The 13827-nt window shown below is 36.8% G+C and overlaps 1 long non-coding RNA gene across 2 annotated transcripts in view; it reads right to left on the minus strand.

Moving 5' to 3' along the window:
* Window positions 1–13052: 13052 nt before the first annotated feature.
* Window positions 13053–13827, minus strand: part of LOC125317323 — a 28374-nt gene continuing 27599 nt past the window's right edge. For both annotated transcript variants that reach the window (XR_007200017.1, XR_007200018.1), the window contains one exon: window positions 13053–13126. This is a non-coding gene — a long non-coding RNA (uncharacterized LOC125317323). The remainder of the gene's footprint in view (window positions 13127–13827) is intronic.

The raw sequence follows: 13827 nt of genomic DNA on the forward strand, positions 1-13827 counted from the left end.
TGCTTAAGCCAACCCTTAAGCTGTGCATAGCACTGCCTAGCACATTTTTAAAGGTTTGTTACCATATGATGCACAGTATTGGAAATAATACAAATGCATAAATGCAACTTTTTAAGCCTGATTTAAACCTGCATATCTCAAATCACCTCTTAAGTTTTTACTAACACTGGTCTGAATGCAAAAAAAAGGTCTCTTGACCCCAAGCAACAAAATTTAAGGAAAAGAGAAGGAAATAGATATTGCAGGAATTGAATTATTTAGTTTGAATATTTTTTCCCTAGAAAGACCATAAAAATCAGATATAAGATTTGTCATGTTTTGTGGCTTTTCCCTTTTTTAGTTGTGGTATCCCTGAAAACCATGTGTCACGGCATCCCATTTTTCTGTGTTAGTCACTGATAGATCAGCCTCAAAACAGTTTTAAAAGCACTCCCACAAACACCAGAGACCTAATAATCTTCAAAAGCTTTAAAAAGTTTTATGTTACACCTCTTTTGGTGATCATCAATTCCAGAAAAGAAATATTTTTCACTTTGCTTTTTCGAAGTTTTGTTTTGCTCATTCCAGTTTAGTCACTTGTGAAAAAAAAAAAAAAAGAAATCAAACAATTCTGTTGAATTCTGTAGGATTTAATGCTTTCTAACAACATTTTGTCAGTGATTTGGCTGTTTCTATAATAGGCTCTTTTTTCTTTTTTTTCTTTGTTTGAAAATCAGTCCCTACATGACGACTAAGCCCTTGGCCGGCTGTCCTACCTTTCATCATGTTAGGCAGTGTGTCTTGGATAGCGCTCATGTTAGGCAGTGTGTCTTGGATAGCGCTCTTATTCCAAGCTCACTCCACAGATGCAAGTCAAAAGGTTTGTTTTACAGATTCCTGTTTTCCATCTGCATCACTGACACTCCTCGGAGCCCTTCTCTTTTTCTGCTCCAACTATTTTCTTGTTTTTCCATTTGAACAACTCTTGGTCATCTTCTTATTCCATTAAAATATATTGTTTTGTGTCATACTGATCTGCAGTGCAATTTGCAGCTGAAGAGCTAATAAAATGAAGCACCAAATTAAATACCTGAGAAAAAATTACTAAAAAATTATTTATGGTTTACATAAATTCTCACCTGTAAAGAAAAAGGAAACTAGCAAAGCAAGTAAACAACAGTTACAGATTACTGCAGTAATGGAGTACTTTAGATTTCTTAATGTCCATTTGAATTATATACCTCACTGTATACAGCCTAGGTATTTAAACTTTCACATTTTAGTGATTACTTATCAATATTGTATTAAAGGTTTTCACAAAAAAACAATGAGAAATTTTAATAGATGCTTCAGGCTCTCTTCTATTTGGAAAAGTGTTCCGATGGGGTAATTTTCCTTCTGGTGACTTTTTAAAATAGGAGTGAATTTGTAAATACTCAGAAGAGATTTATAGCCTATGTAGCTTTCAGGCTCCAGATTAGAACAGGCCGCAAGGTCTTGTGATCAATTAAAAAGACTTTTAGTGGCTCCATTTTGGCACTGCACAAATTGAATCCACTAAATCCATGCCTTTACACTGAAAAACCCAACTGGGATATGTTTCAATGTCTGCGGATATTTTGGCGGATAACATCATGCTTGGCTAACCTCTGTTTATTTATTGGACATTCAAGATATCACAGCAATTAGCTTGTTAAAAGTTCATGGATCAATTCAGTATATGTGTAATCAATACAAAATTACATACACAGACAAAAAAAAGGAAAATTTTAAAAGGTCATTTGGATGGAGAACAACAACTCTTTCTGCCAGATTTTTGTAATCTAGTCTTGGCAGATTTTTTCTCTATCATTTGAAAACAAAAACTGATTTTAAAAATTTCCAAGAATTTCTCAAGCACAATGAAGTAAATGACAAATAAAGATGCTGTGTTTAAATGTGATCCAGTCCTATCCAGTTGACCAGAGTCTGAAGAATCTTTCTGTGGTGTGAAATGAATTACTCTGAAGACTACCTGAATTTACCAGCAACAGGCTAAAAAGACTAAGCAAAGTCATTGATGTGAATTGAAAGTACAGACAGTATTTTAGAGACTCTGATTCTAACCTCCCCATTAGGCTAGAAATTATGGTTCATTTCTTTCTAGTTTTCAGAAGTTTAATGCTTCCTGGTGAGGTATTTGATGCTTTGTTTACAGGATTTCTCTGTTCTCAAGAAATCCTGCTGTTTTGTTCTAGTATTTTCATAAAAACCAAGAGCATATAATGCATAATACAATTAATTTAATTTTCCCTAATGACTGCCTTCCATATTAACCAGTACCCAGCCCTTTTATTTTATGCAGTCCTGCTGTGCTCGGAAATATGTTATATATGTGTGTAAGAAATAGACCAACAAAACAGAGAATTGAATTTCCATAAACATCTGGCATAATTAGGATTTCAAATTAAACATATGCTATATTACCATGGCACTCATTTGATGGATATATGAGTAATTAAAAAAAATCAAATTTCTAAACAGACTTATTGTGGAAGTCTATCATTGAAATAATGACAGCAGTGAAAGATGTTTTCTCTTGTTCAGAATGCAGTATTTGAGAGCAAGAGAGGCTTGGGATCTAAATCTGTGTCTAAATAAAAGGCTTTTGTCTTCTTTTGAATAAACTTAATTCTTGATGTTACTTTTCTTCTTGTAGAAGAAAACCAAGAGTTGGAACATCACTTTTTTTCATTAAACTGGAATTCTGCTTTTCTGAAAAGGCTATTTGAAAGTGGTTTTGGAAATTGTTTTCCAAATTGAAAAATCTTTTCAAAATTTAATTTCAAATCATCAAGTTGAAAAGACAGTAGATTCTATCAAATATACCTAAACTAAACTAAAATTTATCCAAAATCAATGGTTTTCTTTTCCCTCCTTCCTCCTCCCAAATTGTGTTTAAACTTCTTTTCATCCTGAATCAAAACACTTCATAAAATCATGGTAATGAATGGTTTGGGTTGGAAGGGACTTAACTGATCATCGAGTTCCAACTCCCCCCATTATGGGCAGTGATCCCACTAGACCAGGTTGCTCAAAGCCCCATCCAAACGGGCCTTGAACACTTTCAGGGCTGGGGCATCCACAGCTTCTCTGAGCAACATGTGGCAGTGTTTCACCACACTCACAGTAAAGAATTTCTTCCCAACATCTAATCTAAATCTCTTCTCTTTGCAGTTAAAACCATTCCCTCCTTGTGCTATTTCTGTACTTTCTATATGACTGCTGCTCTACAGTTTTCATTCTTTTCATCCTATGACAGTGGCAAGTAGAAAAAAACATCTATTCAATTTAAATTACATACTCTTCTACTTTGAGTAAAGAGGAATGCTTGACAAGAGGATTGTTTTATGTATTTCCTCCCACACACACTGAGATTTCAGGACAATCACATCAATCAGCTTTTTAATTTACCTCACCTCCAGCCCACTGCCTAATAGAATAGTGCATAACGAAAGGCACTGCTCATTGTTACTGATCTATCACAGTCTGCACCCAGGGGTTTGAACAAATCTTACCCTGATCCTTCACCTACTTTGACCTCAGTGTGAGTGTCACTTTTCACTTTGGTCTGCAGGAGTCTGAAGTCATCAAATCCTCTTCCCCAACTAAGGCTCTTAACCTTGTCTAGAAAACAGCAGGAAAGTATTCCCACTTCTGAATATTTCAGTTTCAGACCTGATACACTAACAGGAAGACTCCATTTCTTCCTTCAGTACTAATATCCGTTTACTTTTAAGAGAGACAGATGAAATTTTTACTAGTTGATTCTAATTCTTATTCTGCACATATATATGAAGATATCCTTCAGCAACTCAGAAATGATGACAATCTTCTCTGTCCTATCCCTGAGCAAATATCCTTGTAGTGACACAAGAAATGGGAACATGTGCTTCTACCTTGCTTCCCTAGTTGATGGCTCAGCAGCTTCATTTCATCCACCTTCACCAGTGGCAAATCTAATTGAGCAGGCATTTAAATGGTGCAGTGAGATGTGGGATCACAAATCATTCAGGCAACCTGTAGTTTACCCAGTGCAGCAGGGAGGTCAGCTGGGTGCTCAGCCACACGTTTCTCAGGGCCCTTAGAAAATGTCAGAAGATTGTCCCTGAGTACCTCATCAGCAAATCAGCTGGAGTGGCAACCTGCACTGTGGCAATTAACAGGTCATTGTAATTACTTAAGAATTCAGTTTATCCACTATTTTAAATTTCCTTTTAAAGGGCAGAAAAGAAAAACTTTACAGCTGATTATGTTGCCATCTACCTAACTGTATTCCAGAAACCAGCTCAAATGCACTGAAAGTGAGAGGGAGTTCTGCCTCTAAAGTTCACCTTATACCTCTCTGGTATATGTAACAGTGTTCAGCAGTAACATTGCTGAACAAGTAACTAGCATATTTAAACAAGTTGGAGATCCACTAAGGGGTCTTTTCTCCCCCAGAAGGGTTCTGTCTAGAATAGCCTGCCTCAAACTGTAACATATTTGTTGGAACACTAATCCAAAAAATGTCTCTTTACCTTCTCTGCTTGATTTACTGTTACATCTCCCAGATTCCCAGCACAAACCTAAACAAAGTGATTATATGATATGTTGTGTGGGATATGCCCAGCCACTGCCCTGGAGGGATGTCTGCTGAGATAAAAGATTTCATAATCGCCCAGCAGGACTCCCTGGAAAGGTGACTACTTTTGAGTCATGGTGAGGAAAAGTAGACCCACAATCCTTTGGGAGACCCTATGCAGATCATTCTGTAACCCACTGGTCTGTCCCAGACCCTCTGTAATACATTGGTCCCCTTGCTGATCCCCTGTATCCCTATAAAAGAAGACCAATTCGCCTCCGTAGGGAGAGAGCTCGTCCCTGGCCTTCCCTTCGCCGGAGGGAACCCACAATAAAGCTACCTTCGTGCGGAACCAGCCATACGGGTCCTCTCGTCTCTCTCTCTGGTCTGGTTTGGCCTGGAGGCTGCCCTGCAGAGCTGAGCTGGAATCACGAGCTGATAATCACTAAAGAGCTGACAGCCTCTGCAAGGGCTCCTCTGCCAGCAGCTGAGAGGAAGACACCGGACCTCGGGAAGGCGATTCCTTTCAGGACCATCTCCCTGGACCGGTCATCTCTTCCTGGGTCACAGCCTCAGACCCCACCGCCAGCTGTAATAATGTTGTTTCTCTAACAACACATCACTACTCTTTCTTCAGCTGAGGGACTTTGAAAAAAGAAATTGAACATTCTTTGTAACCTCTGGGTTTAGGGACCCACCCATTGCACTGAGAATCCTGCCCTGGCTGACCTGGCTTTGAACTGGGGGCTGGGTTGTCTCCAGAGCTCCCTCCCAGCTCAGCCATTTGGGGCTTGCAAAATAGAGAAGACCTAGATTCAGGCCTCTGGTTTGAAGATTATCTCCATGTTTTGCAATAGGAAGATGTGGTTTTAACTTCCACATCAAGATGACCTGCCATGCCATGGTATCAGAAATCATAAGGAGGTTTGTTCATAAATATACCTCCAGAACACCAAACAACTTATTGGGGTCACTGTTAAAGTGAATCAAAATTTTTCTTCTGTTTTGTAGCAGTCACACCTGTCTTGCCTTCATAGAGTTAGAGTGCAAATAGATGCCTTTCATCCAACCATTTGTGTTTGGCTCTCTGAATGACTTCCTGTTATCTAGCCTACAATCAATGTATACATGAATTTTATTTCAGACACATCCACGTTTTCGAGGTGCAGACTGATTAATTTAAGATTAATTTGCAACACCAAGCAGATGGTAAATTAAATGTGGGTTACACCAGGATCTATATACGTCACTCATTTTCCACCGAAGTGTGTCTCAGTGTGAATGGAGGATTTTCTCCTGTGTATCCCTTAAAGAGGACACAGTAAGCATTAGCTTGTGCTCTTGGGTTACCTGTCCTGTGGGGGCACAGAGAGAGAGAGAGAGAGAGAGGGAACAAAGAGAATTTTCTAACCCTTATTCTGAAGATGACAGCTGAAAATAAAGGCAGTATTTCAGTCTGTTATACCCTTAAAACTTACTCTTCTAACACAAGGGCTAACATCATGAAACTAATGAAATACAAGTCAGCTATTTCCTTACTATGTCCATGAGCCTTGGCATTTTGTGACACATATTTTTCTTCTTTATTGCCATTTTCTTTCTATTTCCTCCTTTACTCCTTGCTACTATATTTCCAAATGTCATGTTCTTTGTTTGCATACATGTGTACACATAGTGGGAAGGGAAAAACTTTCCAAAGGTTTTAGAACTCTTCCATTTTCCTTGATAGCTACCATAACTAACATGGAAATCTTGACATCAGCAATTCAATTTCCCACATCCCTCATGTTTTCTTCTACATTGTCTCCAAGAAAAGAGCTTTGGGAAACCTTCCTTCTCTGTTGGTCAATTCCTTCATACAATAAAGGTTTCTTCAGAGTTAGTGACCTTCCTTCTCCACCTCCTGGTCATCCAAGAAATCTCCTGTGGTCCAACAAAGAAAGAATTACTGACATATTTTATTCATTTTATTCAGTCTTATTATTTATCAATGATCTAAGAAAGGACTCTGTTTTAGTCTAATAAACCTATTTTTTTTCTAGGACTGGTCTCTTAAAATTCTCTATTTTTATATTCACAGAAAAAAATATCTTTAAAAATAAAAAAGGCAGTACTGCAATCTTCTTGAGGTCTGGCAATTTCTTACACTTAACAGCATATTTTCTTAAGACAAAGCAAAGTTTACAACTTTTAGCTAAGTTAATTACATACTTAAGATATGTACCTCTAAACATGACATGACATCTAAATTTTTCTAACTTTATTATTTAACCTGGTTTAAAATTTGGTTCATCCCTATGTCAAATTCCATTCCTAATGGATTTTGTTTACCAGTATCATAGGAAGTGTATATTGTCTCAAATGATCAATATGGGCAATGTTTCCAAGTACTCCAACACCTTCCCTTTAATGAGATATAATTCACCTCCTCTTTATTTAGACTCTCAATATTTATGCATAGTCTTCTTTCTTATTGAGTCATTTATATTCATGGTGGTGCAGTTTCTTCTTTCTAGGATGTACCACCCTGATGCATTTATTGATTTCCCCTAGATGCTTTGATTAGCAAATCACTTATTTCCTTATTCAGCCTTTCTTAATTTTCTGTCTCCCCCTGATAAGTGTTTAATTACAGCTAATACTTCCATTTCCTTGCTATCCATTAAATTGTCATCTTCATTTCCTCTTTTTTGTTCCATGTTCATTTGCTCCCCTAATTTAAATTTTTGACCACCTCTAAGCTATGATATCTGTTTTAGTCTTCAATATTCCCACCTCCCCCCTCCAGACAAAACTTCATCCTACTGAATACCTGTTGTGCTTTTTTAGGAACCTGCTAACTTTTTTTACCATGGTAGCTACTAATATGGTTAAGGGGAATAAAATTATTCTTCCCCTAATTCTCAGTGTGCATGACCAGTTCAGCATAAAAACCTTTTCCTGGGGCATAACAATTAGGGCTAGGATCTATTAATGTAAACCAGGCCTGATTTCACTACCTAGCTTTCAGTACCTCTTCTAGGTGTCTCCAGTCTAAAAGAGCAGGAAGCTTACTATAAACATACTGTAAACCCTTGAATTTCTGGTGGCTTCTCCCATCATCAGGGAGTCACTGTTGAGTCTCTGCACATGAAGGTATTCCCACCACAGAGAAGCTGTATTACAAATACAAGATACTTTAGCTCCTCTAAACAAGAACATGTCCCTTTTCTCTCTTAAGACCCTTAGAAGTTGTACTGAGTAGTTATCTACATGCTTTAGTGTTTGCAAAGAACATAGGATAAGCAAATATTAGGAATTCATTTTCACATCCAGAATTAGACAATAAAGTTGCAAAGGTTTAACGAATAGGTTCACAGAAATAAAACAATCTGCAAGTTTTCATCAGTATCAGTGTTAGATCTCCCCCTTCTTGTCATCTAACCACAAGCTCAGCTCTGTGTCTGCTCTTACATAAACCTTAGGACTGACATGCTAAAACAGCACTGCAATCTGAGGACACAGGTAAATTCTAAACCTACATCTCTCACTGCATTTTTTTTCATATTTTTCCCTTTTCCCAGCATCAAGATTTCTGAGAACATAAACCAGCCAGGACTTTGAACTTGACTTTTCCTTGGGAAAACATCCTCACATACCCAAAAATTAAGAAAACATTATTGTCTAAGTGAAGCCATCTATAACCAGATATAAGCAGTTCATCAATCTTCTGAGAGCAAAATGTTTTTTCCCTCCTGGCAGACAGAGACTGAGCTCTCAGGACAAAAGCACGTGGTTATCCACCAATCTATTTATAAATTGTAAATCTGTTACATGCATATATATATACATAAATATATACATATATTTATTTATTTATTTGTTTATGAGATTATATGGATTTTTTTAAATTGAGCAATGGACAATAGTAATAAAATGCATTTTTGGACTGATGACTTCCTGATCCTGGTTTGAAGCCTTCTATGGCAGACACCTCACATTTTCCTACAAAACAGTATCTAATCTGTTTCACTTCATTGTCTATGGCCAGAGGAGCAATACTTTCATTATGCTTTCATTGGACAATCAGTTGCTGCAGAAGGAGTGTTTCTCTGATCCCTTCCTTGCTAGCTAAGTCACAGAATATTCGAGATGGCAGGGATCCACAAGGATCATCAAGTCCTACTCTTAAGTGATTGGCCCATATAGGGATGAAACCCATGACCCTGGTGTTATTTCTGTGCTCTAACCAGCTGAGCTAATCTCATGGTGTATCTATTCATACCTGCCTGTTCCTGCCCATTCCCAGGGCCCAAAACCTCTAACACATACTTAGAAATCTGCCTTTTTTTCCAGTACCAAACACAAGTCATTCATAAACAGTTAGAGAAGAAAATATTTCTCAGCCTTTTCTTAGAGAATCAACCACTGTGAATGTTGGTGGTGCCAAGAAAATCTGCCAACCAGTGATGAGTGAAATGATTTATATGTAACATAACTGGTAGCTATAGCCCATGACAACAGGAGAATTTTCTGCTACTCCAGATGCCATCTCAAATGGGAATTTCATTTATTACCTATCTTCTTTATTTTGTAACTTTCCAATTGCAGTAAGAAAACCAAAAGCAGTTACAAGCAATTAACATTTACTTTACTTGATTCTGAAAGTTTGATCACACTTGCCAATTTAATCTGCATATAAACTGATGGCCTGGCAAAACTGGCCTTTGCAAAAAAACATATGGTAGAGTTAATCACTGTGAAATCCTCAAGGCTTTGCAAATCATTGGAAAGGCATCCAAGCAAGCTGCTCAGCAACATTAAATCTTTGCAGCTATATGTTAGGTACCAAAGCCATGTTCCAATATTTTATATCACCTTAAACTAAAAATCATCTGTCATTGATTTTGAAAAAAAAAATTATTTTGTATTATTCTGTATTTTTATTACTGTCAAGTTCTTTTATTTGTTATGCATAGGAAATCAGAGCTTTTAAGTGGAACAGTTTCTCCATATTTATTCACAAATAAGTATTTCGTTTTATATATAAAATGCTTACTATGAAATCAGTGATTACTGAATTTCTCAAGGTATTTCTCTGGTGATTAATTTTTCTCTTGGTAATTATGGTAAAGCCAAAGTTTGTACATAAGGCCTCTCACACTGTATGAACAGAGACATGTCTATGTAGATACTGGACTGAACTGGTTCTTCTGAATCTCATAAAAACCTAGGACAAACTTTTGCCAGGTCTATACCACTAATAGTGTCATGTGAAACTTCCTTCTAAGATGCATTTGCTTAGGGTAGTAGCAGATTTCTTATCCCAGCTTCTTGTTCTTTATATCACCATCTAAGAGAGGTTGGATGCTTCCAATTTAAGCATTAATCATAAAAGCAGAAGGTATGGGTACTACCAGTCTATTTTTTAAGGTGGGGTGAATTGTATTTTGCAGTTTCTTAAGGATTGAACAACACATGATTGAACAACTCAGTTTTCAGGCCTACAAATTCAGCTTTTTCAGAATCCTTCTCAAGCTTCACTGCATCACCTCACAGAGATGATTTGAAATTCATGCACAGTCTACATTTTCTCACCTTCTCACAAATCAGACAACTAGAGTTTGAAAATGCAGCTACAGAATTAACTCTTCCTAAGGAGTTCTCTGCTGGCAACTGGAACTGGTAATAAATAAGGGAAAAAAAATAGTCTGGGCAGGTTTTGGCCATTTTAGTAAACAGCATCCAAAAACCAAAAATGTATGTTGGCTAGTAACCAGGTAATTTGCTCTCCTAGTGACAGGATTAGAGGCAATGGACACAAATTGAAACTCAGGAGGTTCCTTCTGAACAACAACAAACACTATTTGACTGTGAGGATGACCAAGGAGAGTCACAGGTTGATCAGGGAGGTTTTGGAGATTCCATCCCTGGAGAGAATCAAAAGCTGACTGGACACAGTCCTGATTCTAGGTCACCCTGTTTCAGTCAGAGATTGGACCAGAAGCTTTCTAGAGGTCCCTTCCAATCTCAACTACTCTGTGATTGTGGGAACCATTAAAGAATTAAATACAGTTTTGTCTAGCCTGTGGCCATTCTCCCATTTCTCAATTCTGCAGGAAACATTTCAGTCTAGATTTCTCATGAAAGTCCTGAACTCTCCTTGGTTTTATTTTCTAAAGGCAACTGGAAAATTTGTACCTGTCACACCACCAGAATTATATTTTCAAAGTTACATGTATTTCCCTACATCTGCAAGTCAAAATACAAAATCTTCAAGCAGAAAGGAATCTACTGCCAAAACCTACAGCCTGGATAACAAAATTTTTAAAGAAAATAATTATTCATATATTCTGAAAAGACACTATTCAGCTCCCTATGTCAGAAAAAGTTCCTAGAACACATTTCTTTGTCCAGTTCAGTGTTATAACTGAAAGTTGCTTCCATTAGTCAGTGAACTTTCATGCAGTTCGATAGACCTTACCATTAAGCATTTTTTCTAGCATTCAGCCTAGATTGCCCTTTGCTTCATTTCTTTCCATCAGTGTTAATTACAAGTGTTTATAGCCACCAACAGTTTTTCTTCCTTCCTGGTGCACACAGTCATTTAATAGCTGTGTAATGATTTGGGCTCATTTGCATAAAGCTCAGTAACTCTTTGCTCTATCAGAAATCCCACTGACTTCAACAGGCTGTAATTATTGAACCAAATCTTCCATTATGACATTCACTCCTAATACCAAAACGCTCAGGAACTGCATTTAAATCATGGGAATTAACTCAGAGTGGCTCACTTTGGGATCAAGTCTGCAGGAGTTTTATCTTGTAGTTGAGTGAAGGTCTCCAGAGCAGGGAAGATGAGGAGAAGAAGGTGGACACCTTGCAGAAGAGAGAGCTGAAGTGCCACATTTATCAACTTTTAAGTAAACAGCATGATGTTTGGAAGTCCCTGATAAATTGCAGCTGCATACAGCGGTTTTCTATCTTGGAGTCCTGAAGTAGATTTAAGTTTTGTGTCTGATGCTGCTACTGATAATCTATTTCCCTGGACTGGAAATAATTACTGCTATCCAACAGCTAGGTTTTTTTACTTTAACACTCACAATAGCTGGGAAAAATATTTTAAGCACTGTAATTAATGTAGTTTAATTGACAGCCCAAATGCTAAAATCTAAACAATTGAAGATTCAACATCAGTTTAATCAGGCCTCAGACCTGCATTGTGCATGTCTATAATTATATTCTGAATTTAATGGATAGTTATTATAGCAGATGCTACTTAAAACTTATGAAATCTTTACTTTTGAGTTGATATGCCTAATTGAAGTTAAAAACTATTGCACAGAGTGTTATAAAAGACAACAATAACCATTTTATTTGTTGAAATATTGACATTAAGAACAATAAAGGAAATCCATCAAGTACACAAAATGTTTAATCACTTAAAAAGAAAAAAAAGACAACAATAATTTTTTAAAAAGGCTCTCTTTATACCCTATAGATAGAATTTTGAAAAACTATACTAGAGTTTTCTATGCACAGAGAAAAATGCAGAAATTTAATGACAAATTTAAAAGGCATCACTAAAAAGCAACTCAATAAATTATTTTCTGTCTGTTTCCTGAGAAAAGCCTCACAGGGTAATAACTCTCATCTATCTGGGAGGCAGAGAGCCTGTAGGCTGAAATTACCTACAAGATGATATGAACTATTGTGTTTTTTACTCCAGAAAAATGGCACTTCCATCTAAAAAGACAGTATTGAGAAATTCATAAAATATAAACTTCATCATTAGTAATCTTAATGAGTGCTGAGCTTTTTTTCTGAGCTGTAGCCAAAGTCAAATTGAATTTCCAGACAAACCATTTCTACCAAGTCAGTATTGAATGAAAAACCATGCTGCCAGGACGGCAGAGCAATATGGAGGTAATTAGCCTTCACAAAGAGGGGTCCTAATAATGCTTACTCATTGTTCTAGGAAGTGAACAATTAGATGTGTATGACCTGATATGAGTACACACGACACAGCTTTCCACATGAAAGACACTCCTCTGATGAAGAAATCCCATCCATCTTGTAGAAGACTTCAAGCAGTGAAAAGGCTGGATAGCTTTGTCCTGTCCTTGACACCAACTATTGTTTCCTTGTTTATAAAGGAAACAATATTTATATTTTATTTGTAAAGGCCAATACCTCTTGTACAAGAGGAGGGAAAATGCCACTCTTCCCTTTCTCCCTCTACACACCTCTCAGACCCTGTTACCTACTCTTTATTCAAATAAGCTGTAACAACCAGGGTCCTCAGTAGAGGTATTTATCTGCACTACACTGTGCAAGGAAGGCGTATTTTTGTAAGCTACAAAATCATGCTTACAGATACCTTACCAATAACCTTGCAAGTTTGTCAGACCTGTCAACTTGTACCATCACCATAAGAAAGTGGAAGAAAAGAGTAGACTTTAAGGAAGGAAGCTTAAGAACTCTTTACTTGCCTTTAATAATCAGAGAAGCTGGAGGCCTTAGGACTTGCTAAGAAAATTCTGTTCTAGATGATTTACAGAAATACTGCAAATAAAAAAAAAAATCTCTAAGTTTGCTTCAAAACACAGGCCTGAAATTCAGCTTTCAAACTGGCAGCAATTGTATTAGATGTCATCTCATCATCTCTTAAAAAAAAAAAAAAAGGCCAAGTGTTCAATATTTGGGACCAATTGTAATCAAAAGCTTGATCCATGTTTTGAAGTTTGTGATCAATATGGAATCACTTTAGTGTGCCACAGCTTCAGTAGGCATTTGGCAACGTCACAACAGTCTTAAAAAACAAAAAAAATTAGATACGCAACTGTGAGTCCAATGGTCAGAAAAGAGGTGTTTGAAGTAAACAAATAGATGTGGTTTTTGCCTGTAAGCCAGAATTTTGTTATCACATAGTCAGAGACAACCTGGCACAGACATTCCATTTAAAACTTCAAATCATGTATATTTTTATCCTATTATGTTCTTATTTTCATGTCTCATTCTGCTTTCAATAACCAAACTCTTAGTCTTTAATCAAGCTTCTGGAAATCAATGTCTAGCAAAATGATTTTTTGTTTTAAAACAGATGCATGCAAAAATGTTAAATCTTCCTTCTGGCACTTTATTCAACAAATATTAAAGAATATCACAGCTTTCTTCATGCCTTCTCTATTTTTTCTCAGCAAAAGCAAGCTATGCTAGACTGACAAATTATAGATAGTGCCTTTATAAGTGATCTACTGTAGGAA

The sequence above is a fragment of the Corvus hawaiiensis genome, chromosome 26 (assembly GCF_020740725.1).
Source record: "Corvus hawaiiensis isolate bCorHaw1 chromosome 26, bCorHaw1.pri.cur, whole genome shotgun sequence".
Lineage (NCBI taxonomy): Eukaryota > Metazoa > Chordata > Aves > Passeriformes > Corvidae > Corvus > Corvus hawaiiensis.